This window comes from Chiloscyllium punctatum, chromosome 3 (genome assembly GCF_047496795.1).
Source record: "Chiloscyllium punctatum isolate Juve2018m chromosome 3, sChiPun1.3, whole genome shotgun sequence".
Classification (NCBI taxonomy): Eukaryota; Metazoa; Chordata; class Chondrichthyes; order Orectolobiformes; family Hemiscylliidae; genus Chiloscyllium; species Chiloscyllium punctatum.
In genome coordinates, this window is record NC_092741.1 from 8,514,246 (window position 1) to 8,541,670 (window position 27,425).

Consider the following 27,425-nt stretch of genomic DNA (forward strand, 5'->3'; position numbering starts at 1 on the left):
TTTGCCTCACTGTCACGTGGCACCGGCAACAACCCAGAGATGACGACTCTGTCTGTCCTAGCTTTTAGCTTCCAGCCTAACTCCTTGAGCTCTTGAATGACCTCCCCACCCCTCTTCCTACCTATGTCGTTGGTGCCAATGTGTACCACGACTTCTGGCTGCACACCCTCCCCCTTAAGGATTCTGAAGACACGGTCCGAGACGTCTCGGACCCTAGCACCCGGGAGGCAACAAACCATCCGAGAGTCTCGCCCATGTCCACAGAACCGCCTGTCCGTCCCTCTAACTAGAGAGTCCCCTATAACTAGCGCTCTCCTCCTCTCCCCCTTTCCCTTCTGAGTCTCAGAGCCACAGACCCCTTCACTGCAGCTTACACCTGCAAGGCTGACCCCCCCAACAGTTTCCAAAGCTGTATACTTATTTTTTAGGGGAACGACCACAGGGGAACCCTGCACTGCCTGCTTCTTCCCCTTCCCACCTCTAACTGTTACCCAGCTACCTCTGTTCTCCGGCGTAACTATGTCCCTGTAGCTTCTATCAATCACCCTCTCAGCCTCTCGAATAATCCTCAGCTCATCCAGCTCCAGTTCCAGTTCCCTAACTCGTTCGGTGAGGATCAGGATCTGACTGCATTTCCTGCAGACGAAGTCGGCAGGAGTATCGGTGGTCACCCCTACCTCAAACATCCTGCAGGAGGAACATTCCACCGCCTGCGTTGCCATGACTGTACACTTTGTCCCAAAAACAAGAACACTGAGTCAATAACACTGAGTCACTTACCTGTGGACTTTAAAGTTAGGTTAGAGGAGGCCCTACGAAAGTAGGACCTGGGGTCTAGAACACACCCACTCAAATACTAATCACTTACCTTCCCGCCCAGCTATGCGCTCCAACCTCACTTCCGCTGCCCGCTACAGGTAAGTAATTTTGAAACAAACTGTCTTACCTTAGCTGTAGTCTCCCGGGTTCGCTTTTCCTCGGCCGCTGCTCCCACTCAAATTTAGACTCAAATCTTTGTGGGGTCCGTGGAACATTTCTTGTTCCAGTCCTATTCAGGCCCTCACCCACAACTCTTTCTCTGGTATATCGCTGATATTATTGGCACTGCTTCCTTTTCATGTCCAGAATTGGAAAGGTTTATCAATTTCACTTCCAATTTCCACCTGGCTCTCACCTTCGCCTAATCCAAAGGGATTCCTCCCATGGCAAAAGTGAGGACTGCAGATGTTGGAAATCAAGAGTCTAGATTAGAGTGGTGCTGGAAAAGCACAGCAGGTCAGGAAGCATCCAAGAAGCAGGAAACTCGACATCTCAGGCAAAAGCCTTCATCTCCCATCCCTTTCTCAACGTTTCTGTTGCTATTTCTGGGGATAGGCTGACCACCAATACTCACTACAAACTCACTGACACCCAATTATCGTGACTATACATTCTCACACCCTACTTTCTGTAAAAACTCTATTATCCCAGTTCCTCCATCTCCACCATACCCGTTCTGATAATGTGTTGCTGGAAAAGCGCAGCAGGTCAGGCAGCATCCAAGGAGCAGGAGAATCGACGTTTCGGGCCTGAAACGTCGATTCTCCTGCTCCTTGGATGCTGCCTGACCTGCTGCGCTTTTCCAGCAACACATTTTCAGCTCTGATCTCCAGCATCTGCAGCTCTCACTTTCTCCCTGTTCTGATAATGCCAACTTTGACAAGGCGGCCTCCGAAATGTCCACCTGCTTCCTCAACCGAAGAATCCTCAGCACCATTGTTGACAGGGCCCTTAGGTGAGTTTGACTGATCACTCGCCCTTCTGTCCTAACTCCCTGTCTTTCCTTCCAAAGGAGCAATAGGGTTCCCTTTATCCTCGCCCACCAACCCACCAGCATCCATGTCCAGAGGATCATTAACCATCATTTCTGTCACTTCCAAGGAGGCCACCACCAGACACATGTTCCCCTCCCCTCCTTGTTGGAATTGGTGAGTTGGACCACATTCAAGAATTCAGCAAACATCCTAGACGAGAATGACACTAACATCATAAACTTCATTAGCAAGTGTGTCGAGGACTGCGTGCTAAAGAAGTCAATCCGTTTGTTCCCCACACAGAAACCTTGGATGAAGCAAGAAATCCATTGTCTACTAAAGACCAGGTGTACACCATTCAAGTCAGATGACCCAGAGCTTTCCAGTAAATCCAGATATGACCTCCACAAGGCCATTAGAAATTCCAAGAGGCAAGACTGGACCAAGTTAGAGTTCCAAACTAACCACACAGGCACCTGTCACCTCTGGCAAGGCCTACATGAAATAATGGGATACAAAATGAAGCAGAGCAAAATAGTAATCAAAAACACAACCCTCCCTGATGGACTCAACACCTTTTATTTTCAGTTCGATCAGAATATAAGTGGTGTGAAGTCACCTTCCCCGAGAGCCCCGGATGTACTTGCTCCCTCAGTCACTGCTTCAGATATCAGATAAGTATTTGCTGACACCTTTAGTCTCTCTTTCCTACAATCTGAAAACCACCATCATACCAGTTGCAAAGAAAACTCATACAAGCGTGTATCAATGACTACCACCCAGTAGCTCTGACCTCAACAATTATGAAGTGCTTTGGAAGGTTAGTCATGGCCCACATCAATTGTAGCCTCCCAGCCTGCCTTGATTCTCTGCAATTTGCCTATCAATGAAACAGGTCCACAGCGGATGCCATTTCCGTGGCCCTACACCCATCCTGGAACATCTGGATAATACAATACCTATGTCAGGCTCCTACATTATTAACTATAGCCCCATCTTCAACACTATAATCCCAACCAATCTAACCTCAAAACTCAAGGTTTGTGTAACGATTTGTAGCTCGATGCTGGTTGTCATAGTTGTGGGTATGTTCGCTGATCTGGGAAGTTGATTTGCAGATGTTTTGTCCCTTGTCTAGGTGATATTTTCAGTGATTTGGAGTCTCCTGTGAAATGTTGCTGTACTGTGTCTTCTGGAATTTATTTGGTTCATTCACATGATTACAATTTAAACACATGTCTCACCAAAATAAAAGTCCCAAAACCCATCATGTGTAAGACAAATGTAATTTTTCCATGCAAAGACTGCACGAAACACTTTATAGGGCAGATAGGCAGCAACTACCAATCCGCATCCATGAACGCCAACTAGCTACTAAATGCCACGACCAGCTGTCCCCAGTAGCCATACACACAGATGACAAAGAACACAAATTCGACAGGGACAACACAATGATCGTAGCACAAGCTAAACAGGACAGCCAGAAAATTTCTAGAAACATGGCACTCAGCCACGGACTCATTCAACAAACACATTGACCTAGACTCAGTATACTGGCCACTACAATGAATAACTGGAACTGGCAACCGAAAGCAACAGAACTAAAATCAAACAAATTCCAAAAGACACAGTACAGCTGCGCTTCACAGGAGGCTCCAAAGCACTGAAGATGTCACCTAGACAGGGGTTTAAAATGTCTGCAAATGAACTTCCCAGCTCAGTGAACATATCCACAACTACAGTAACCTCAGAACTCTGAGACTTGGGTCTCAGCTGTGCCCTCTGCAACTACGTCCTGAACTGCAAACCACGATCAGTGAAGATAGACAACAGAACCTCCTCCATGATAATCCCTGCAAGGATATGTACTCAGCCCCCTACTGTACTCCCTGTGCACCCATGGCTGTGTGGTCAAATTTCGTATGAATGCCACCTACACGTTCGCTGATGACACCACCGTTGTAGGTCAGATATCAAACTATGATGAGTCAGAGTATAGGAAGGAGATAGAATGCTAGGTGTCGTGTTGCAAAGATAACAATCTCTCCCAGTGTCAGCAAAACAAAAGAACTGACTATTCACTTCAGGAAGAAAGGAGGAGGACCATGCCCCTGTCTAAATCAATGGAGATGATGTGGAGAGGATTGAAAGCACCAAATTCCTAGAAACTCTCATGTTTATGGAATCACAGGGTATTACAACATAGAATCTCCCTGGATCTCCCGCGTAGATGCAATGGTCAAGAAGGCACAACAATGGCTTTTATTGTCTGGAGGCTTAGGAACTTTGGCATGTCCAAAAGGACATTTATCAACATTTGCAGAAACACCACAGAGAGCACTTTATCCGGATGTATAACTGCCTGATACGGTAACTGCTCTGCCCAGTACCGTAGGACACCATCGAAAAGTGTACTCACTTCAGGCCACCACAAAAGTCAGCCTCCCATCCATGGACTCCTACACTGCTCATTGCCACAGAAAGGCTGGCAAAAACATCAGAAATCCCTCCCACCCCGGTGACACTGTCTTCCGACACCATCAGAGACCCCTCCCATCCCGGTAACACTGTCTTCAAACACCATCAGAGACCCCTCCCATCCCGGTAACACTGTCTTCAAACACCATCAGAGACCCCTCCCATCCCGGTAACACTGTCTTCAAACACCATCAGAGACCCCTCCCATCCCGGTAACATTCTCTTCCAACACCATCAGCGACCCCTCTCACCTCGGTAACACTCTCTTCATCATCATCAGAGACCCCTCCCCCCCCATAACACTCTCTTCCCTCATTTTCCGTGGGGCAGAAAATACAGAAGCTTAAGCACTTGTACCAACAGGTTGACAAACAGCTTCTTCCCTGCTGTTATTAGATTGTTGAGTGGAGCTCTCTCTAATTCCAAACCAAATATTGATCTTGCTTTTGTGCACCTCCTGTGCAGCTGTAACCTTGTATGCCTCACTGTCTAATAACCCTATGACCTGTATGTCCTTCTATGTTATGATCTGTCTGTGCTGCTTGCAAAACAAATCCTTTCACTGTACTTAGGTACATGTGACAATAATAATCAAATCAAATGAAAATCTTGTTAGCTTTCTGCATGGTCTGTTCCCTCTGGCTCACCTTGGTCCACTCGTCCTTCACTCCTGACACCACTTTGTTCCCTGGCCAACTTCTCTGTCTCAGGTTTGCTGCAATGCTCTAACGAGGCTCAGCAGAAGCAGGAAGAACAGCACCTCATTATCTACCTGTTAACTCTACAGCCTCCTGGACTCAATATTGAGGTTCAACAACTTTGGGTCTTGAGGCACCTTTTCCCATGTCCTTAGCCCAGCATTCTTATCACACGCACTGATATTACACACATCATATTGTCAGTCATTGATTGTCCCCATTAGCAGGTATTCACTCTCCTAGGCTGACTGTTTTTCCTTCCTTTGTCTGTCCAACTGTTCTTATCTCTCTTTGACCTCTATCTCCACCTATTATTTACTCCTTACCCCCTCCTCCATCATAACTTCTGGACAAAAACTAACTTTTACCTAGCTACCATCAGATCTGAAGAAAGGCACAATATGTTAATTTTGATTTCTCTCCACAGATACTCCAGACCTGCTGAGATTTTCCAACAAATTCTGTTTTAGTTTCTGATTTCCAGTGTCTGCAGTTTTTTCATTTTTTTATGAGGGGTTGGGACATCATGTTGAGGTTGTAGATGACATTGAAGAGTTTTGAAGTACTGTGTATAGTTCGAGTCACACTGCTAAAAGAAGGATATTATTAAATTGGAGAGGGTTCAGACAAGATTTACAAGGATGTTGCCAGGACTGCAGATTTGAGTTCTAAGGAGAGAATAGTCTGGGACTTTTTTCACTGGCATAGGTGGTTGAGGGGTGACCTTAAAGAGGTTTACAAAATCATGAGGGGCATAGATAAAGTGAATGGCAAAGGTTGTTTCCCCAGGTTGGCAGAGTTGAAAACGATGGGGCATATTTTTAAGGTGAGAGGAGAAAGACTTAAAAGACCTGAGGATTTTTTTTTCACTAGGCGGAAGTCGGTACTGCAGATGCTGGAGTCAAGATTAGAGTGGTACTGGAAAAGCACAGCAGGTCAGGCAGCATCGGAGGAGCAAGAAAATTGACGTTTCAGGCAGGATCACTTCATGAGAAATGTTGACTCTCCTGCTCCTTGGATGCTGCCTGACCTGCTGTGCTTTTCCAGCAACACATTTTCAGCTCTGATCTCCAGCATCTGCAGTCCTCACTTTCTCCTGTAAAATAATCTACCACAATAAAATGTTTACTCTTATTTCAAGGGTGTTAGAGTATAAGAGTTGGGAAGTCTGACAGCACCTGTACCACATCTGCAGTATATGAGCAGTTTTGGCCCCCAAATTTAAAGAATGATATTCTTTCATTGGAGGCAGTTCAAAGAAGGTTCACTAGGTATGGAAGGATTGTGTTATGAGCAAGGTTAAACAATGTGGGACTCTACTCACTGGAATTTCGAGGAGTGAGAGGTAATCTCATTGAAACATGTAGGATTCTTAAAGGATCTGTGATGCTGGAAAAGCACAGCAGGTCAGGAAGCATCTGAGGAGCAGGAGAATCAATGTTTCGGGCATAAATCCTTCATCAGGAATGAGGCTTATGCCTGAAACGTCGTTTCTCCTGCTCCTCAGATTCTGCCTGGCCTGCTGTGTTTTTCCAGCATCTCACTCTCGACTCTGATCTCCAGCGTCTGCAGTCCTCACTTTTTCTTTCTTAAGGGGCTTGACAGGGTAAATAATGAGAGTATGTTTCCCTTCAGGGGAGAGTCTAACACAAGAGGGCAGAATCTCCGCATAAAAAAGAGATAATTTAAAACTGACATAAGGAGGAATTTCTTAGTCTTTGGAACTTTTTGCCACAGAGAGCTATGGGGTTGATGCCCTTGTGTACATTTGAGGCTGAGACAGATAGACTGTTGGTTTTAGGGGAATTGTGGGTTTTGGGGAAAAGGCAGGTATGTGGGCATGAGGAATGTCAGATTAGCCCTGATTCTATTGAATGGTGGAGCAGGCTCGAGTTGAACAGCCTACTCCTGTTTTTATTTCTTATGGTCTTATCGATTCCAACAATTTCCTAACATCACACGTTAATCTAACTGGTCTACGGTTTCCCACTTTCTGCCTCCTTCCTTTTTCAATAAGAATGTTATATGTTGGAACCTTTCTTTATGGAATTAGCAAATTTCGCAGTATCATAACCTAATGTGCAGTGGATGTGATCTATATAGACTTCAGTAAGGCATTTGACAAGGTTCCCCATAGGAGACTGGTGAGCAAGGTTAGATCTCATGGAATATAGGGAGAACTACAGTGAGTCTAACGGTTTAAAAACCTTAGTTCAGGTGTCGGGGCCTCCATTTGTCGAGAGGTGCGAGGGAGGAGCGAAGGATTTCTGGGGAGTTTTTAAGTGGGTGAGATCTAACCCACTTAAAAACTCCCCAGAAGTCCTTTACTCAGGGTAGCTGCATGTTCCTCCTGCAGAATGTGGCAGGTGAGAGACACTTCACATGTCTCTGTCGACTATATTTGCAGGAAGTGCACCCAACTCCAGCTCCTTGAAATCCGAGTTGGGGAACTGGAGCTGGAGCTGGAGCTGGATGAACTATGGATCATCCGGGAGGCTGAGGAGGAAATTGAGAGGATGTACAGGGAGGTGGTCACTCCCCAGACACAGGATAAGGACAGCTGGGTTACTGTCAGGGGGAGGAAAGGGAACCGATGATCAGAGCAGGGATCCCCTGTTGCTGTTCCCCTCAGCAATAAGTATACCGTGTTGGATACTGCTGGTGGGGACAGCCTACCTGGGGAAAGCCATAGTTGTCAGGTCTCTGGCACTGAGCCTGGCACTGTGGCTCAGAAGGGAAGTGAGAGAAATAGAAAAGCGCTCGTAGTAAGGGACTCAATAGTTAGACAGATTGACAGGAGATTTTGAGGTCAGGAACGGGAGTCCCAGAAGGTATGTTGCCTCCCTGGTGCCAGGGTCCAGGATGTCGCCGATCGGGTTCACGAGATTCTAAAGAGGGAGGGTGAGCAGCCAGAAATCGTGGTACATAACGGCTGAGGCAAACATTGACTTTGTGTCTCTGTCATTTTTGTGTTCCCACTATTAACTCCCTGGTCTCATCCTGCAAGGGACCAGTATTTATTTTAGCTGGCTACGCAGACAATTTCACCCTGGGTGGAGAAAAACTGCTTCAAGCAGGTCAACACGTCTGCTCCATCCGTTTCATTTTGTTTCCCATTTGTGCTTCCTTAATTTACCTTTAGTGATGTCCTGAACTCCCGGCCCCAGCGCAGACTTTGCGTGGCATCCTCCCAACCCAGCATGCCTGTCTCTCGGCCCGGTGTGTCTGTCTCCCAGCCCGGTGTGGTGGTCTCTCGGCCCGGTGTGTCTGTCTCCCAGCCCGGTGTGGTGGCCTCTCGGCCTGGTGTGGCGGTCTCTCGGCCTGGTGTGGTGGTCTCTCAGCCTGGTGTGGTGGTCTCTCGGCCTGGTGTGGTGGTCTCTTGGCCTGGTGTGGCGGTCTCTCGGCCCGGTGTGGTGGTCTCTCAGCCCGGTGTGGTGGTCTCTCAGCCCGGTGTGGTGGTCTCTCAGCCCGGTGTGGCGGTCTCTCGGCCCGGTGTGGTGGTCTCTCGGCCTGGTGTGGCGGTCTCTCGGCCCGGTGTGGTGGTCTCTCGGTCCGGTGTGGTGGTCTCTCGGCCCGGTGTGGCGGTCTCTCGGCCCGGTGTGGTGGTCTCTCGGCCCGGTGTGGTGGTCTCTCGGCCCGGTGTTGTGGTCTCTCGGCCCGGTGTGGTGGTCTCTCGGCCCGGTGTGGCGGTCTCTCAGCCTGGTGTGGTGGTCTCTCGGCCCGGTGTGGTGGTCTCTCGGCCTGGTGTGGTGGTGTCTCGGCCCGGTGTGGCGGTCTCTCGGTCCGGTGTGGTGGTCTCTCAGCCTGGTGTGGTGGTCTCTCGGCCCGGTGTGGTGGTCTCTCGGCCCGGTGTGGTGGTCTCTCGGCCTGGTGTGGCGGTCTCTCAGCCTGGTGTGGTGGTCTCTCGGCCCGGTGTGGCAGTCTCTCGGCCCGGTGTGGTGGTCTCTCGGCCCGGTGTGGTGGTCTCTCGGCCCGGTGTGGTGGTCTCTCGGCCCGGTGTGGTGGTCTCTCGGCCTGGTGTGGCGGTCTCTCAGCCTGGTGTGGTGGTCTCTCGGCCCGGTGTGGTGGTCTCTCGGCCTGGTGTGGCGGTCTCTCGGCCCGGTGTGGTGGTCTCTCGGCCTGGTGTGGTGGTCTCTCGGCCCGGTGTGGCGGTCTCTCGGCCTGGTGTGGTGGTCTCTCGGCCCGGTGTGGTGGTCTCTCGGCCTGGTGTGGTGGTCTCTCGGCCTGGTGTGGTGGTCTCTCGGCCTGGTGTGGTGGTCTCTCGGCCCGGTGTGGTGGTCTCTCGACCCGGTGTGGCGGTCTCTCGGCCCGGTGTGGTGGTCTCTCGGCCTGGTGTGGTGGTCTCTCGGTCCGGTGTGGTGGTCTCTCGACCCGGTGTGGCGGTCTCTCGGCCCGGTGTGGTGGTCTCTCGACCCGGTGTGGCGGTCTCTCGGTCCGGTGTGGTGGTCTCTCGGCCCGGTGTGGTGGTCTCTCGGCCTGGTGTGGTGGTCTCTCGGCCTGGTGTGGTGGTCTCTCGGCCCGGTGTGGTGGTCTCTCGGCCCGGTGTGGCGGTCTCTCGGCCTGGTGTGGCGGTCTCTCGGCCCGGTGTGGCGGTCTCTCGGCCCGGTGTGGTGGTCTCTCGGCCCGGTGTGGCGGTCTCTCGGCCCGGTGTGGTGGTCTCTCGGCCCGGTGTGGTGGTCTCTCGGCCCGGTGTGGTGGTCTCTCGGCCTGGTGTGGTGGTCTCTCGGCCTGGTGTAGCGGTCTCTCGGCCTGGTGTGGTGGTCTCTCGGCCCGGTGTGGTGGTCTCTCGGCCCGGTGTGGCGGTCTCTCGGCCCGGTGTGGTGGTCTCTCGGCCCAGTCTGGCGGTCAGCATGACCTCATCCTGCTCTTCTAGCCTTGAGGTGAAGGCCGACACGGTCTGGAGACTGGGTGCTGGCATGGACTGGGTTGGAAGGACTGTTATTCTGAACTTTTATTTCTTCATTTTTCTAACTTTGGTTTGCCTAAAAATATGTATTTATAAATCTGTGAACAGGTACCTTTGTACCTAAGATGTCACTGTAAGTGGTGACTTGTAAACTTATCACCGCACTCATTTGAGTACATGTGAGAATAAAGCTAATTCTAACAAACAATTCTCTTCATTTTTTAAATACATTTATAGAAGCTTTCACTACCTGCTTTTATATTTGCTTTGTTTTATTTTGTAATTTATTTTTGCTCTTTTTACATCTTTTTAAGTAACCCTTTAGTGATCTTTGAAAGTTTCCCAATCTTCCGGTATGCCACTCACATTTGCAATATGGTATGCTTTAGCCGTTGTGTTTATATTATCCTTAACTTCCTTGTTTAGTGACCAGTGGAGTGCCACAAGGATGGGTGCTGAGTCCACTACTTTTCATCAATTATATAAATGATTTGGATGCAATCATAAAAGGTATAGTTAGTAAGTTTGCAGATGACATCAAAATTGGAGACAGCGAAGAAGGTTACCTCAGATTACAACGGGATCTTGATCAGATGGGCCAATGGGCTGAGAAGTGGCAAATTGAGTTTAATTTAGATAAATGTGAGGTCCTGCATTTTGGGAAAGCAAATCTTAGCAGGATGTATACACTTAATGGTAAGGTCCTCGGGAGTGTTGTTGAACAAAGAGATCTTGAAGTGCAGGTTCATAGCTCCTTGAAAGTAGAGTTGCAGGTAGATAGGATAGTGAAGAAGGCGTTTGATATGCATTCCATTAATCGTCAGAGCTTGGAGTACAGGAGTTGGGAGGGCATGTTGCGGTTGTAAAGGTTGTGAGTTAGGCCACTTTAGGAATATTGTGTGTCATTTTGGTCTCCTTCCTATCAGAAGGATGTTGTGAAACTTGAAAGGGATCAGAAAATTTTTACAAAGATGTTGCCAGGGTTAGAGGATTTCAGCTAGAGGGAGAGATTGAATAGGCTGGGGCTGTTTTCCCTGGAGCGTCCAAGATTTAGGGGTGACCTTAGAGAGGTCTATAAAATCTTGAGGGGCATGGATAGCATAAATAGACAAGGTCCTTTCCCTGGGGTGGGGGAGTCCAAAACTAGAGGGCATACGTTTAAGGTGAGAGGGGTAAGATATAAAAGAGACCTAAGGGCCAACTTTAGCGTGCAGAGGAGGGTATGTGTATGGAATGAGCTGCCAGAGGAAGTGGTGGAGGCTCGTACAATTGGAACAATTAAAAGGCATCTGGATGGGTATATGAATAGGAAGGGGTTGGAAAGTTATGGGCCAAGTGCTGACAAATGAAACTAGATTAGGTTGGGATATCTGGTCAGCATAGATGAGTTGCACCAAAGGGTGTGTGTTTCCGTGCTGTATGACACAATGGCATTGAAAAGTTTACAGCTGTAGCCTGAACAGTTTTAGCAAAGAATAATCAAGAAAGTTAACAGATTGCTGGCCTTTATATCTAGAAGACTAGAGTAGAACAATGCAAAAGTTATGCTGCAACTATACAAAACCCTAGTTAGACCCTACTTGGAGGATTGTGAGCATAACTTTAAGAATTATTTAGATCCTTAGTAAGGATAGGAAGGCCTAGGAGGGAACACAATGTAGGTTTAAAGAATTATACCATGGTATCAGGTGACAAATTATGAGGTGAGATTATCTAAATTAGGTCTGTATTCTCTAAATTTATGAGGTTTGAACTGATCAGTTGGAAGTCTTTCAGGTATTAACAGAGAAAGACAGGGTAGATAAGAATAAACTATTTCCACTTGCTGGAGATTTTTAAATTTGTTTCTGGGATATTGTTGTTACTGTTCCAGTCAGCATTTCATGTCCATCTACAATTGCCAAGAGGGCAGTTAGGGTCAACCATAATGTTGTAGGTACGGAGTCACATAGAATACAAAACCTGCAATGTGGAAGCAGGCCATTCAGCCCATCGAGGTCACACTGCCCCTCCAAAGAGCATTCCACCCACACCCACACCCACACCCACACCCGATCACCATGCATTGCCAATGACCAACCCACACATCCCAGGGCAATATGGGCAATTTAGCATGGCCAATTCACCTAACCTAAATATCTGTGGGAGGGAACCAGAGCACATGTAGGCTAGACTACGTAAAGATGTCAATTCCCTTTCCTAAAGGATATTACTGAACCAGGTGGACTTTTCCTGACAATTAACAAAGGCTTCACATGCACCATTAGACTCTTGATTGCAGATTTTTCCTGAAGTCACATTTCACCATCTGTCTGGGTGGGAACAATTGCCTGCCATTCTGGTTTAATTACCTAGCAACAATGTCACAAAGCCTACATCACCTCTGATTCCAGAGCTGGGGGCATAGTCTAAGAATCAGGGCCACACCATTTAGGAGAGATGTTCAGAAGCGCTTCTATGTGCAAGGGTGGCAGGGCTTGGGAACTCTCTTCCACAAACAGCAGTGGATGCTGGATCAGTTGTTCATCTTAAATCTGAGATGATTTATTGTTAAGCAAAGTTATTAAGGGATCAGACCAAAGGCACCTCTTTGAATGCAACAACAGGTTCAAGGAACTGAGTGGCTGACTCCTTTTCCTATGTTCCAATACAAGTGATGAACAGTGATTGGATGGGTTGAGCTCATTTTCCTTGGAGAAGGGGGGGGGGGGGGGAACTGAGAGGAGACATTGAGGTACATAAAATTAAGAGAGGCATATACAGAGGAGACACATAGGAACTTTTCCCTTGATGAAAGGATCAATAACCAGGGGGCATCGACCTTAGAGTCACAGAGATGTACAGCATGGAAACAGACATAAAACATAGAACACAGAACAATACAGGGCAGTACAGGCCATTTGGACCATGGATTTGTGTCAACCTGAGGTACCGACCTGAAGCCCATCTAACCTCCACTATTCCATCATCATTCATATATTTATCTAATGACCACTTAAATGCCCTTAAAGTTGGTGAGTCTCCTACTGCTGCAGGCAGTGTGTTCCATGCCCCTACTACACCCTGAGTAAAGGAACTACCTCTGACATCTGCCCTATGTCTATCACCCCTCAATTTAAAGCTATGTCGCCTTGTGCTAGCCATCACCATCAAAGGAAAAAGGCTCTCACTGTCCACCCTGTCTAATCCTCTGATCATCCTGTATATCCCTATTAAGTCATCTCACCTTTCCTCATAAGACCTTCCCTTCATCCCAGGCAAAATCCTGGGAAATCTCCTCTGTGCCCTTTCCAAAGCTTCCATATCCTTCCTATAATGCGGCAGCCAGAGCTGAGTGCAATACTTCAAGTGCAGCTACACTAGAGTTTTGTACAGCTGCAGCATGACCTCACAGCTCCAAAACTCAATCCCTCTACCAATAAAAGTTAACACACTGTACACCTTAACAATCCTATCAACCTGGATGGCAACTTTCAGGGATCTATGCACATGGACACCAAGATCTCTCTACAAATCCACACAACCAGGAATCTTACCATTAGCCCAGTGCTCTGTATTCCTGTTACTCCTTCCAAAGTGAATCACTTCACACTTTTCTGCATTAAACTCCATTTGTCACCTCTCTGCCCAGCTCTGCAGCTTAGCTATGTTCCTCTATAGCCTGCAACATCCTTCCACACTGTCCACAACTCCACTGGGTTTAGTGTCATCCACAAATTTACTAACCCATCCTTCTACTCATTCATCCAGGTTATTTATAAAAATGACTAAAAGCAGTAACCTTTCAGTCCAACTCGCCCACGCTGACCAGATATCCTAAATTAATCAAGTCCCATTTGACAGAACTTGTCCCATATTCCTGTGAACCCTTCCTATTCATATACCCATCCTTTTACATGCTGTAATTGTACCAGCCTCCAGTACTTCCTCTGGCAGCTCATTCCACACACGCACCACCCTCTGCACGAAAACGTTGCCCCTTAGGTCCCTTTTATATCTTTCACCTCTCATCCTAAACCTATGCCCTCTAGTTCTGGACTCCCCCACCCCAGGGAAAATACTTTATCTATTTATCCTATCCATACCCCTCATGATTTTATAAACCTCTATAAGGTCACCCCTCAGCCTCCGATGCTCCAGGGAAAACAGCCCCAGCCTGTTCAGCCTCTCCCTATAGCTCAAATCCTCCAACTCTGGCAATATCCTTGTAAATCTTTTCTGAACCCTTTCAAATTTCATAACATCTTTCCAACAGGAGGGAGACCTGAATTGTGCACAATATTCCAAAAGTGGCCTTAGGTAAGGGGCAGTACGTTTAGTGGGGATGTGAGGAATATTTTTCACTCAGATTGCAGGAGGAATCTGGGACTCATTACCTAGCAGGATGGTAGAGGCAGAAACCCGTATAATTTTTCAGAATTATCTAGATGTACACTTGCATTGCCAAGTGTACATACGAGGCAATGGGCCAAGTGCTGGAAAATGGGATTAGAATAGTTAGGTGTTTTCTTTTCAAGAGCACAGACTCAATGGGCTGAAGAGACATAAACAGAACATAGAACTCAGAACTTTGCAGTGCAGTACAGGCCCTTCAGTCCTCAAAGTTGCACCGACCTGTGAAATTAATCTGATGCCCATCTAACCTATACCGTTCCATTATATCCACAGAACATAGAACATAGAACAGAGAACAGTACAGCACAGAATAGGCCCTTCAGCCCACGATGTTGTGCTGACCACTGATCCTCATGTATGCACCCTTAAATTTCTGTGACCATATGCATGTCCAGCAGTCTCTTAAATGTCCCAATGACCCTGCCTCCACAACTGCTGCTGGCAACGCATTCCATGCTCTCACAACTCTCTGTGTAAAGAAACCGCCTCTGACATCCCCTCTACACTTTCCTCCAACCAGCTTAAAACTATGACCCCTCGTGTTAGTCATTTCTGCCCTGGGAAATAGTCTCTCGCTATTGATTCTATCTATGCCTCTCATTATCTTGTATACCTCAATTAGGTCCCCTCTTCTCCTCCTTTTCTCCAATGAAAAAAGTCCGAGCTCAGTCAACCTCTCCTCATAAGATAAGCCCTCCAGTCCAGGCAGCATCCTGGTAAACCTCCTCTGAACCCGCTCCAAAGCATCCACATCTTTCTTAAAATAGGGCGACCAGAACTGGATGCAGTATTCCAAGTGCGGTCTAACCAAAGTTTTATAGAGCTGCAACAAGATCTCATGACTCTTAAACTCAATACCCCTGTTAATGAAAGCCAAAACACCGTGTGCTTGTGTGGCCATTTTAAGGGATCTATGTACCTGCACCCCAAGATCCCTCTGTTCCTCCACACTGCCAAGAATCCTATCCTTAATCCTGTACTCAGCTTTCAAATTCGAACTTCCAAAATGCATCACCTCGCATTTATCCAGGTTGAACTCCATCTGCCACCTATCAGCCCATCTCTGCATCCTGTCAATGTCCCGCTGCAGCCTACAACAGCCCTCTATACTGTCAATGACACCTCCAACCTTTGTGTCATCTGCAAACTTGCTGACCCATCCTTCAATCCCCTCATCCAAGTCATTAATAAAAATTACACACAATAGAGGCCCAAGGACAGAGCCCTGTGGAACACCACTCACCACAAGACTTCCAGGCAGAATATCTTCCTTCTACTACCACTCGCTGCCTTCTGTTGGCCAGCCCATTCTGTATCCAGACAGCTATGTTCCCCTGAATCCCATTCCTCCTGACCTTCTGAATGAGCCTACCATGGGGAACCTTATCAAATGCCTTACTGAAGTCCATATACACCACATCCACAGCTCGACCCTCATCAACTTTTCTAGTCAAATCCTCAATGAACTCGATAAGGTTTGTGAGGCATGACCTGCCCCTCACAAAGCCGTGTTGACTGCATTTAATCAAACCATGCTCTTCCAGATGGTCATAAATCCTATCCCTCAGAATCCTTTCTAACACCTTGCAGACAACAGGCGTGAGACTTACTGGTCTGTAATTGCCGGGGATTTCCCTATTTCCTTTCTTGAAGAGAGGAATTACATTTGCCTCTCTCCAGTCCTCAGGTACGACTCCAGTGGAGAGCGAGGATGAAAAGATCTTCGCAAGTGGCGAAGCAATTACATTTCTCGTTTCCCAAAGCAGCTGAGGGCAAATCTGGTCCGGGCCTGGCGACTTGTCAATCTTAATGTTTGACAAAATTTTCAGCACATCAGCTTCATCTATCTCTATCCATTTCAGCATGCACACCTGCTCTTCAAAGGTTTCATTCACTACAAAGTTTGTTTCTTTCGTAAAGACAGAAGCAAAAAACTCATTTAGGGCTTCCCCTACCTCCTCAGACTCCACACACAAATTCCCTATGCTATCCCTGATCGGCCCTACTCTTTCTTTGACCATTCTCTTATTCCTCACATAAGTGTAAAATGCCTTTGTGTTCTCCCTAATCCGTTCTGCCAAGCCTTGGTCATACCCCCTCCTGGCTCTCCTCAGACCATTTTTAAGTTCCTTCCTCGCCTGCCTGTAATCCTGTAGAGCTGAGCTTCACCCTTGCTTCCTCCACCTTATGTAAGCTCCCTGTTTCCTTTTGACGAGAAGCTCCACCGCCGTCATCATCCAAGATTCCTTTACCTCACCCCTTCTTGCCTGTCTCAGAGGGACATATTTATTCAGCACTTGCAACAACTGTTCCTTAAACAGTCTCCACATGTCTATAGTGCCTTTATCGTTGAACAATTGCTCCCAATCCATGCTTCCTAACTCATGTCTAATCGCATCATAGTTTCCTCTTCCCCATTTTGCCTAATCCTCTCCTTCTCCATAGCTATGTAGAATGTGAGGCAGTTGTGGTCACTATCACCAAAATGCTCTCCCACCACAAGATCTGATACCTGCCCCGGCTCGTTTCTGAGCACTAAGTCTAGAATGGCCTCTCCCCTCGTCGGCCTGTCAATGTACTGAGTTAGGAAACCCTCCTGAACACACATTACAAAAAGAGCTCCATTCAAATCTTCTGCTTAAAGGAGGTTCCAATCAATATTGGGAAAGTTAAAGTCACCCATTACAACAACCCTACTACGTCCACACTTTTCCAAAATCTGCCAACCTATGCTTTCTTCCATCTCCCTGCTGCTATTGGGAGGCCTGTAGTAAACCCCTAAAGAGGTGACTGCTCCCTTGCTGTTCCTAATTTCCACCCATACTGACTCGGTAGGCAGATCTTCCTCGACAATGGAAGCTTCTGTAGCTGTGATCCCCTCTCTGATTAGTAGTGCTACACCCCCTCCTCTTTTCCCCCCTCCCTATTCTTTTTAAATGCTGTAAACCCTGGAACATCCAGCAACCATTCCTGCCCCTGAGAAACCCATGTCTCTGTTACGGCCACAACATCATAGCACCAGGTACTGATCCATGCTCTAAGTTTGTCACTTTTATTCATGATACTCCTTGTGTTAAAGCAAACATACTTCAACCGATACCTTGGTTCCTTGCCAGGAAAATCCTTCCCACGAGCTGGTCTACCTCTTGCTATTGCCTCATCTGCATCAACTCTCACCTCCAGTATACAGCTCAGGTTCCCACCCCCCCTGCCATACTAGTTTAAACCCTCTCAAACTACTCGAGCAAACCTTCCACCCAGGACATTGGTCCCCTTGCAGTTCAGATGCAACCCGTCCTTCTTGTTACAGGTCCCACCTTCCCAGAAGGCATCCCAATTATCTACATATCTGAAGCCCTCCCTCCTACACCAGCTGCGCAGCCACGTATTAAGCTGCGCCCGCTCCCTGTTCCTCGCCTCGCTATCTCGTGGCACCGGTAGTAAATTAGAGAACACTACTCTGTTCATCCTGCTTTGCAGCTTCCATCCTAACTCTCTGAAATCACTTTTTATATCTTCAATCCTTTTCCTGGCTATATCATTAGTGCCAATATGTAACAAGATTTTTGGCTGTTCGCCCAACCCTTTTAGAACCTTATACACCCGATCGGAGACATCCTGGACCCTGGCACAAGGGAGGCAACATACCTTCTGGTTTTTTTTTGATTACATTTTTTTATTTTTACTTTAACATTTATTTATTTTAACATTTGTTAAGTGCCAACTGTCTGAATGTTATAACCCAGGATGAAAGCAAAATGATTTTACATTTAAGCCACATCATTGGTTATTGCATACAAAATATATGTGCAATGCTCATCGAAATGCCCTTAACATCATTGGGTCTACTACTGCTGCAGGCAGGCCGGACCACGCCCTTACTACTCTCTGAGTAAAGAAACTACTAGAGTCATGGAGTCATAGAGATGTACAGCATGGAAACAGACCCTTCGGTCCAACCTGGCCATGCCAACCAGATATCACAACCCAATCTAGTCCCACCTGCCAGCGCCCAGCCCATATCTCTCCAAATCCTTCCTATTCAAACACCCATCCAAATGCCTCTAAAATGTTGCAATTGTACCAGCCTCCACCACATCCTCTGGCAGCTCATTCTATACACGCACCACCCTCTGCGTGAAAAAGTTGCCCCTTAGGTCTCTTTTATATCTTTCCCGCCTCACCCTAAACCTATGCCCTCTAGTTCTGGACTCCCCCACCCCAGGGAAAAGACTTTGCCTATTTATCATATCCATGCCCCTCATAATTTTGTAAACCTCTATAAGGTCACCCCTCAGCCTCCGACGCTCCAGGGAAAACAGCCCCAGCCTGTTCAGCCTCTCCCTGTAGCTCAGATCCTCCAACCCTGGCAACATCCTTGTAAATCTTTTCTGAACCCTTTCAAGTTTCACAACATCTTTCCAATAGGAAGGAGACCAGAATTGCATGCAATATTCCAACAGTGGCCCTACCAATGTCCTGTACAGCCGCAACATGACCTCCCAACTCCTGTACTCAATACTCTGACCAATAAAGGAAAGCAGACCAAACGCCTTCTTCACTATCCTATCTACCTGCGACTCCACTTTCAAGGAGCTATGAACCTGCACGCCAAGGTCTCTTTGTTCAGCAACACTCCCTAGGACCATACCATTAAGTATAGAAGTCCTGCTAAGATTTGTTTTCCCAAAATGCAGAATTTAGAGAAAATCTAGAAGTAAGTCTGTCAATGATCATGAATCCATTGCTGGGGAAAACATATTTTGTTCACTAATGTCCTTCAGGGGAGGCAACTGCCATCCTGACCTGGCCTGGTCTACATGTGACCCCAGACCCACAACAAGCTGCTTGGCTCTTAACTGCCTCTGGGTAATTAGGAATGGGAAATAAATGCTGGCCTGTGCCTTCATCTCATGACTAAAAACAAATTGATTTTGTTTAAATTTTCAATGATAAGGAGGGAGAGTACATCAGATTAGTGTAGTTGATGAGTGAACATGGATTTCATAATTCCAGATTCCAGCATCCGCAGTAATTTGCTTTTATACTTTTATGGATTTCATAATGACTGACAATTTGAACATCAGAAATCTCCAAACTTACGGAATCAAACAGAGTGGTCACATGATTTTAAACTGGATCAGGAAAAGGAAACAAACAGAAGTGTTAAACAGACTAGGTGCTCTTGAGTTAATACCTTCAAATCCCACCCTGAAGTCCCGTTTAATTCACTGATGGCCCTGAGGAATGGGAATCTGCGTTTTTACCGGGGTGAATCCAGCCTCTCAGTGTCGTGGTTGATAAAGTCTCAGACCCGTTGTTAACGCAATGCAACAGTTTATTTGAGCTTAAAACTCCAGGATCCTGGACAAGTTAGAAAGGAAGGAATATTGATGTGCTGTAAATAATTAATGAATTATTGTAAGATTATTATTGCATCCCTTCTGAATTTCGACAGGACCTGTTTAGGATCTTTCTGCAAATACAACAGGAGGTTTTTACCTGAACAGAAGAACCGGTGATTCCAGGAGTGTCGGCCCAGGAGACAGGACCATTCGGAGGCTGATGCTCCATCGAGTGGATCCATCCACAGGGTCCAGAGGTTAATCCAGAGAGAGAGCTGTGTCCGGGGAAGCCCAGCAGATACCAACACACACAGCCGCCAGGATGACACTGAGATCCAGCACCCCATAGTCTGACCCGATCCCACAGAGTATTTACTCTGAAACAGCAGGTCGGAGGTCACAGTCCAGAGTGTGATGCTGGAAAATCACAGCACCCCAGGGTGTCAAATCTTCATCATTGGAGGTCACTTTAGGGCTGATACCGAAACGACAGTTTTCCTGCTCCTCAGAAGCTGCCTGACCTGCTGTTCTTTTCCAGCGCCACTCTAATCTTGACACAAAGGGCTGACAATGGAAACATCCAATAGAGCACCACGCCCAACAACTGAATAAACCTCCCCCCGCCTTGGCTTTGTTTCAAAATATTAACATGTTGTTAGCATAATGTCCTTGGGGGAGGGGGTAGGGAGACGGATAGATTTGCACCAGCACCAAGCTGGATTCTGAATAACCTTCACTGGGTTTGAAACATTGCTTTGTTTGTGCAGATGCTGCCAGATCTGCTGAGTTTCTCCAGCAATTTGTGGTTTTGTGTGCGCACGTGGTAGGTATGTTTTGTGCAAAATTTGGGGTTTGAATTGCAGACCGACGCAAAGAGAAATGAAGCAGCTTACAAACTTTAAAAAGAAAGTGCGGTTCACACATGCAGACAAAGCACCAAAAACCTGAGCTATATACATGTTTATAGATTTATAGATGAGGGGTGCACCGTTCCCGGAGGTACTGCAATACCAGGTCGATGTGTGGAGTGAACGGAGCAAGCCCCTATTCCATCTCCCTGCTCCAAAAATCAATTTAATATATGGTCCCCAGATAAGGGACGTATCAGATATTAAACTGATAATAGGATTCTTTTATCTCAAAAATCCACTTTGTTCATAAAATCATTTGTAAGTACATACAGAGGTTCTAAATTTGTTCTGCACATTCTTTGCAGAGAAAAACAAATGACGCATTCCTTAAAGCATCCGTGCTGTTGCAAAAACAAAGGTATTTCCTACTCATACAGGAAACAATTTATGTTCATTTCAATGCAACAAGAGTCTGCTAACTGAACAGACCCTCACGGCGGTTTTTCCCCACTGCATCTCGTCAGTAGCTGCCCTTGTCCCAAGCTTTAGTTTGTCCCTCTTGATGTTGTTTTGAATTTTGGAAAGGACCAGTTTGCAACACTCGGTCAAAGTCAGCTCCTTATCACTGGAAAACCAACAAGTTTCAGAGAGACTACAAAGCAAGTCGATGGTTTGCCAGGCAGTGCACAGGTGTTCTGCTAAATGATTTTTTTAACTGTCTGCTCAGAAAACTATCCACAGGATCAACCCTCTCAAGATGCTACGTGCTGACCCCTGCCTGACGGACTTGTGTTCAAGACTTTTTTTTAAAAGCCTTAGTTGGAGGAACAGCTGATAGAAATTGTCCAACTATTTGGAGTGTTCTGCAGAAACAAGATCAGACTTATCCTTCACAACATAAATTCTTTACAGTGCGGATAGAGGCCTCTCAGCCAGTTAATTCTGCACTGACCCCTCAAAGGGCATCCCATCCAAACTGCTGCCTCACAGCGCCTGAGACCTGGGTTCAATTCCCGCCTCAGGCGACTGACTGTGTGGAGTTTGCACGTTCTCCCCGTGTCTGCGTGGGTTTCCTCCGGGTGCTCCGGTTTCCTCCCACAGTCCAAAGATGTGCAGGTCAGGTGAATTGGCCATGCTAAATTGCCCATAGTGTTAGGTAAGGGGTAGATGTAGATGTAGGGGTATGGGTGGGTTACGCTTCGGCAGGGCGGTGTGGACTTGTTGGGCCGAAGGGCCTGTTTCCACACTGTAAGTAATCTAATCTAATCTCCGTATCCCAGCTATTAACCATGGCTAATCCACATAGCCTTCGCATCCCTGAACAGCCAATCCACCTGGCCTGCTTATCTTTTTACTGTGTGGAACCCACACAGACACGGGAAATGTGCAAACTCTACACAGCCAGTCAACCAAGGCTGGAATCAAATACAGGTCCCTGGTATTGTCAGGTAACAGAACTAACCATGGTGCCAGCTCTGCACCAGGGTGAAAGGAACTTCAGTACCTTGTGACATTTAGTGTTTGTGAACCAAAGGTCTGCACACAGCTTGATGCAGACACACACAAAGGTGGCCCTTAGGAGGAGGATATGTGCTCCTCCATTTGGGGTGGTACAATGGCTCCGTGGTTGGCACTGCTGCCTCACAGCACCAGGGACCCATGTCTGCTGGGCTTCCTCTGGGTGCTCCAGTTTCCTCCCACAATTCAAAGATGTGCAGGTTAGGTGAATTGGCCATGCTAAATTGCCCATTGTGTTCAGGAATGTGCTGCTGGTCAAGGGAGAAATGATTGATCAGCCCAGTTCCCAAGGAAGATAGTCCCCTGGGACAGATGGGATTTATCCAATGATAAATGATTTGGATGCAGGCATAGGTGGATGGGCTAATAAGTTTGCAGATGACACTAAAGTCAGTGGAGTAATGGACAGTGCGGAAGAATGTTGCTGGGGCACTCGGATAAACTGCAGAATTGGGCTGAGAGGTAGTAAATGGAGTTCAATGCAGAAATGTGAAGTGATTCAGTTTGGGAAAAATAACAGGAAGGCAGAATACTGGGTCAATGGAAAGATTCTTGATAGTATAGATGAGCAGCAAGATCTCGGTGTCCATGTACACAGATCCCTGAAAGTTGACACCCAGGTTGATAGTACCTTTAAGGCTGCATATGGTGCCTTTATTGGTTTTATTGGTCGAGGGATTGCGTTCCGGAGCCGTGATGTCATGCTGCAACTATACAAAACACTAGTGGGGCCTCACTTGGAGTATTGTGTACAGTCCTGGTTACCCCATTACAGGAAGGATTTGGAAGCATTGGAAAAGATGCGGAGGAGATTTACCAGGATGTTGCCTGGTCTGGAGGGAAGGTCTTATGAGGAAAGGCTGAGGGACTTGGATCTGTTCTCATTGCAAAGAAGATAGCTAAGAGGCGATTTAATAGAGACATACAAAAGATGATCAGAAGATTAGATAGAGTAGACAGTGAGAGTCTTTTTCCTATGATGATGATGTTGTCTTGTACAAGGAGGCATAGCTGAGGGGTGATAGATTTAAGACAGACGTCAGAAGCAGATTCTTTACTCAGAGAGTGGTATGGTGGTGGAAAGAAGGTTTACCAGGATGCTGCCTGGACTGGAGCTTATGAAGAGAGGTTGACTAAGCTCGGACTTTTCTCTCTGGAGACAAGGAGGAAGAGAGGTGACCTGATCAAGGTATACAAGATAATGAGAGGAATGGATAGAGTCAATAGCCAGAGATGTTTCCCCAGGGCAGGATTGACTGGCACGAGGGGTCACAGTTTTAAGATATTAGGAGAATGGTACACTTCGGAGCAGCGAGAGGCGGGAGCCAGGAGGAGGTGACGTTGATGCGAGGTGATTGTCGGGAAGGCCGGTAAATATATTTAAACTTCTTACCTTCAGGCCAGCGAGGGAGAAACGAGCAAAAGACTTCTGGGAAGGGTAAGTATATCAGTTTATATTTGCGTGGTTATGTTACCCGAGACACTACTCTGGGGTAGTGTCTCCCACCCATTGTCCTCCTCTAACCTAAAAAAACATTGTGGGAGCCAGATTGACAAGGTGAGGTAACTAGTTTATTTCCGAATCCTTTTTTTTTAGTAGTCACTTCGGGAGTTCAAATAGTGGGAATGGAGTTTAGGGCAGTGGAATGTTCCTCCTGCAGAATATGGGAGGTAAGGATCACCACTAGTGTCCCTGCTGACTACATCCAACACCAGCTTCTCGAAAACAGAGTTAGGGAACTGGAGCTGGAGTTGGCAGAATTTCAGATCATTCGGGAGGCAGAGGGGTTATTGACAGGGCTTAGAGAGGTAGTCGTTCCCCAGATAAAAGAAAAAGACAGATGGGTGACAGTTAGGGGACAGAAAGAGAACAGGCACGCAGTGCAGGGATCCCCTGTGGCCATCCTCCTCAACAGTAAGTATACTGTTTTGGATATTCTTGGGGGGATGACTTACCAGGGGAAAGCAGTGGGGCAACTGCTGCTCAGAAGGGAAGGGGGAAGAGGAGCAGAGCAGTAGTCATTGGGGACTCGATAGTTAAGGGGACAGATAGGAGGTTCTGAGGGGACGAGAGAGACTCACGGTTGGTGTGCTGCTCCCGGGTACCATGGTCCGTGATGTCTCTGATCGTGTTTTTGACATCCTTCGGGGGGAGGAAGAGCAGCCCCAAGTCATGGTCCACATTGGCACCAACGACATAGGTCAGAAGAGAGATGGGGACTTGAGGCAGAAATTCAGGGAGCTAGGATGGAAGCTTAGAACTAGGACAAACAGAGTTGTTTTCTCTGGTTTGCTGCCCGTGCCACGTGCTAGTGAGGTGAGAAATAGGGAGAGAAAGGAGTTGAACATGTGGCTACAGGGATGGTGCAGGAGGGAGGATTTCGGGTTTTTGGATAATTGGAACTCTTTTTGGGGTAGGTGGGACCTCTACAAGCAGGATTGTCTTCATCTAAACCAGAGGGGTACCAATATCCTGGGTGGGAAATTCGATACAGCTATTAAGGTGGATTTAAACTAATACAGCAGGGGGATGGGAACCAAAATTGTAGGACAGGTACAGAAGAGGATGAGAGTAGAGAGTTCCCAAATCAATTATCTGACACTGGCAAGTGAGAACCTGGATTGAAGTGTGTGTACTTCAACGTGAGGAGCATCCAAAATACAGTGGGTGAACTGTCAGCATGGGTTGGTACCTGGGACTTCGATGTTGTGGCCATTACGGAGACACGGATAGAGCAGGGATAGGAATGGCTCTTGCTGGTTCCGGGATTCAGATGTTTCAGTAAGAACAGAGAAGATGATAAAAGAGGGGTAGGTGTGGCATTGTTGATCAGGGACAATATTACAGTTGTAGAAAGGATGTTTGGGGACTCATTAACTGAGGGAGTATGGGCTGAGGTTGGAAACAGGAAAGAAGTCACCATGCTGGGAGTTTTCTATAAGCCTCCGAATCGTCCCAGAGATGTAGAGGAAAGGATAGCAAAGATGATCCTTGACAGGAGTGAGAGAGGCAGGGTAGTTGTCATGGGGGACTTCAACTATCCAAATATTGACTGGGATCACTACAGTATGAGTACTATAGATGGGTCAGTTTTTGTCCAGTGTCTGCAGGAGGGCTTCCTGATACAGTCTGTAGACAGGCCTGCAAGGGACGAAGCCACGTTAGATTTAGTACTGGGTAACGAGCCTGGCCAGGTGTTAGATTTGAAAGTGGGTGAGCTCTTTGGAGACAGCGATCACAATTCTGTCAGGTTTACTTTAGTGATGGAAAGGGATAGGTGTACTCCACTGAGCAAGAGTTACAGCTGGGGGAAGGGATATTACGATGCAATTAGGAAAGATTTAGGAAGCGTCGAATGGGGAAGGAAACTGCAGGGAATGGGCACATTAAAAATGTGGAGCTTATTCAAGGAAAAGCTCCTGTGTGTCCTAGATAAGTATGTACCTGTCAGGCAGGGATGAAGATATAGAACACATGAGCTGTGGTTTACTAAGGAAGTGGAATCCCTGGTCAAGAAGAAGAAGAAGGCTTATGTTAGGACAAAATGTGAAAACTCAGTTAGGGCGCTTGAAGGTTACAAGGAAATCAGGAAAGACCTAAAAAGAGAACTCAAAAGAGCCAGGAGGAGACATGAAAAGTTGTTGGCGGATAGGATCAGGGTTAACCCTAAGGCTTTCCATAGGGATGTCAGGAATTAAAGAATGATGAGAGTTACATTAGGGCCAATCAAGGATAATAGTGGGAAGTTGTGTGTGGAGTCAGAGGAGATAGGGGACGCACTAAATAAATATTTTTCGACAGTGTTCACTATAGAAAATAAAAATGTTGGCGAGGAAGATACAGAGATACTTGAATCTAGACTAGAAGAGATTGAGATTCACAAGGAAGAGGTATTAGAAATACTGCAGAGTGTGAAAGTAGACAAGTCCCCTGGGCCAGATGGGATCTATCCTGGGATCCTCTGGGAAGCAAGGGAAGAGATTGCCGAGCCTTTGGCATTGATCTTCAAATCATCACTGTCTACAGGAATAGTGCCTGAGGACTGGAGGATAGCAAATGTGGTTCCCTTGTTCAAAAAGGGTAGTAGAGACAACCCTGGTAATTACAGACCAGTGAGTCTCACTTCAGTTGTTGGTAAAGTGTTGGAAAAGGTTGGAAGAGATAGGATTTATAACCATCTAGAAAAGAATAATCTGATCAGGGACAGTCAGCACTGTTTTGTGAAGGGTAGGTTATGCCTAACGAATCTTATTGACTTTTTTGACAAATTGACCAAACAGGTAGATGAGAGTAAACCAGTTGATGTGGTGTATATGGATTTCAGCAAGGCGTTCGAAAAGGTTCCCCACAGTAGGCTATTATACAAAATGCGGAGGAATGGGATTGTGGGAGACATAGCAGTTTGGATCAGTAATTGGCTTACTGAAAGAAAACAGAGGGTTATAGTTGATGGAACATGTTCATCTTGGTGTCCAGTTACTAGCGGCGTACCACAAGGGTTTGTGTTAGGTCCACTGCTGTTCGTCATTTTTATAAATGACCTGGATGAGGGCTTAGAAGGGTGGGTTAGTAAATTTGCGGACGACACTAAGGTCGGTGGAGTTGTGGATAGTGACGAAGGATGTAGCAGGTTTCAGAGAGACATAGATAGGATGCAGAGCTGGGCTGAGAGGTGGAAAATGGAGTTTAATGTGGACAAGTGTGAGGTGAAGAAAGGCTTATGCCCGAAACATTGATTCTCCAGCTCCTTGGATGCTGCCTGACCTACTGCGCTTTTCCAGCAACACACTTTTCAGCTCTGATCTCCAGCATCTGCAGTCCTCATTTTCTCCAAGTGTGATGTGATACACTTTGGACGCAGTAATCGGAATGCAAAGTACTGGGCTAATGGTAAGATTCTTGGGAGTGCAGATGAGCAGAAAGATCTCAGTGTCCATGTGCACAGATCCCTGAAAGTTGCCATCCAGATTGACAGGGTTGTTAAGAAGGCATACAGTGTTTTGGCCTTTATTAATAGTGGGATTGAGTTCCGGAACCAGGAGGTTTTGCTGCAGCTGTACAAAGCTCTGGTACGGTCACACTTGGAGTATTGTGTACAGTTCTGGTCACCACATTATAAGAAGGATATGGAAGCTTTGGTAAGGGTGCAGAGGAGATTTACTAGGATGTTACCTGGTATGGAAGGAATGTCTTACGAGGAAAGGCTGTTCTTGTTAGACAGAAGAAGATTGAGAGATGACTTAATAGAGACATACAAGATAATCAGAAGGTTAGATAGGGTGGACAGGGAGAGCCTTTTTCCAAGTATGGGGACGGCAAACACGAGGGGACACAACTTTAAAGTGAGGGGAGATAGGTATAAGACAGATGTCAGAGGTAGTTTCTTTACTCAGAGGGTAGTAAGGGTATAGAATGCTTTGCCTGCAACGGTAGTAGATTT

The 27,425-nt window shown here is 46.8% G+C and overlaps 1 pseudogene; it reads right to left on the reverse strand.

Annotated features, from left to right (window-relative positions):
* Positions 1 to 20,592: 20,592 nt before the first annotated feature.
* LOC140473026 (U2 spliceosomal RNA) lies at positions 20,593 to 20,761 on the reverse strand (annotated as a pseudogene).
* Between the last annotated feature and the right edge of the window lie 6,664 nt (positions 20,762 to 27,425).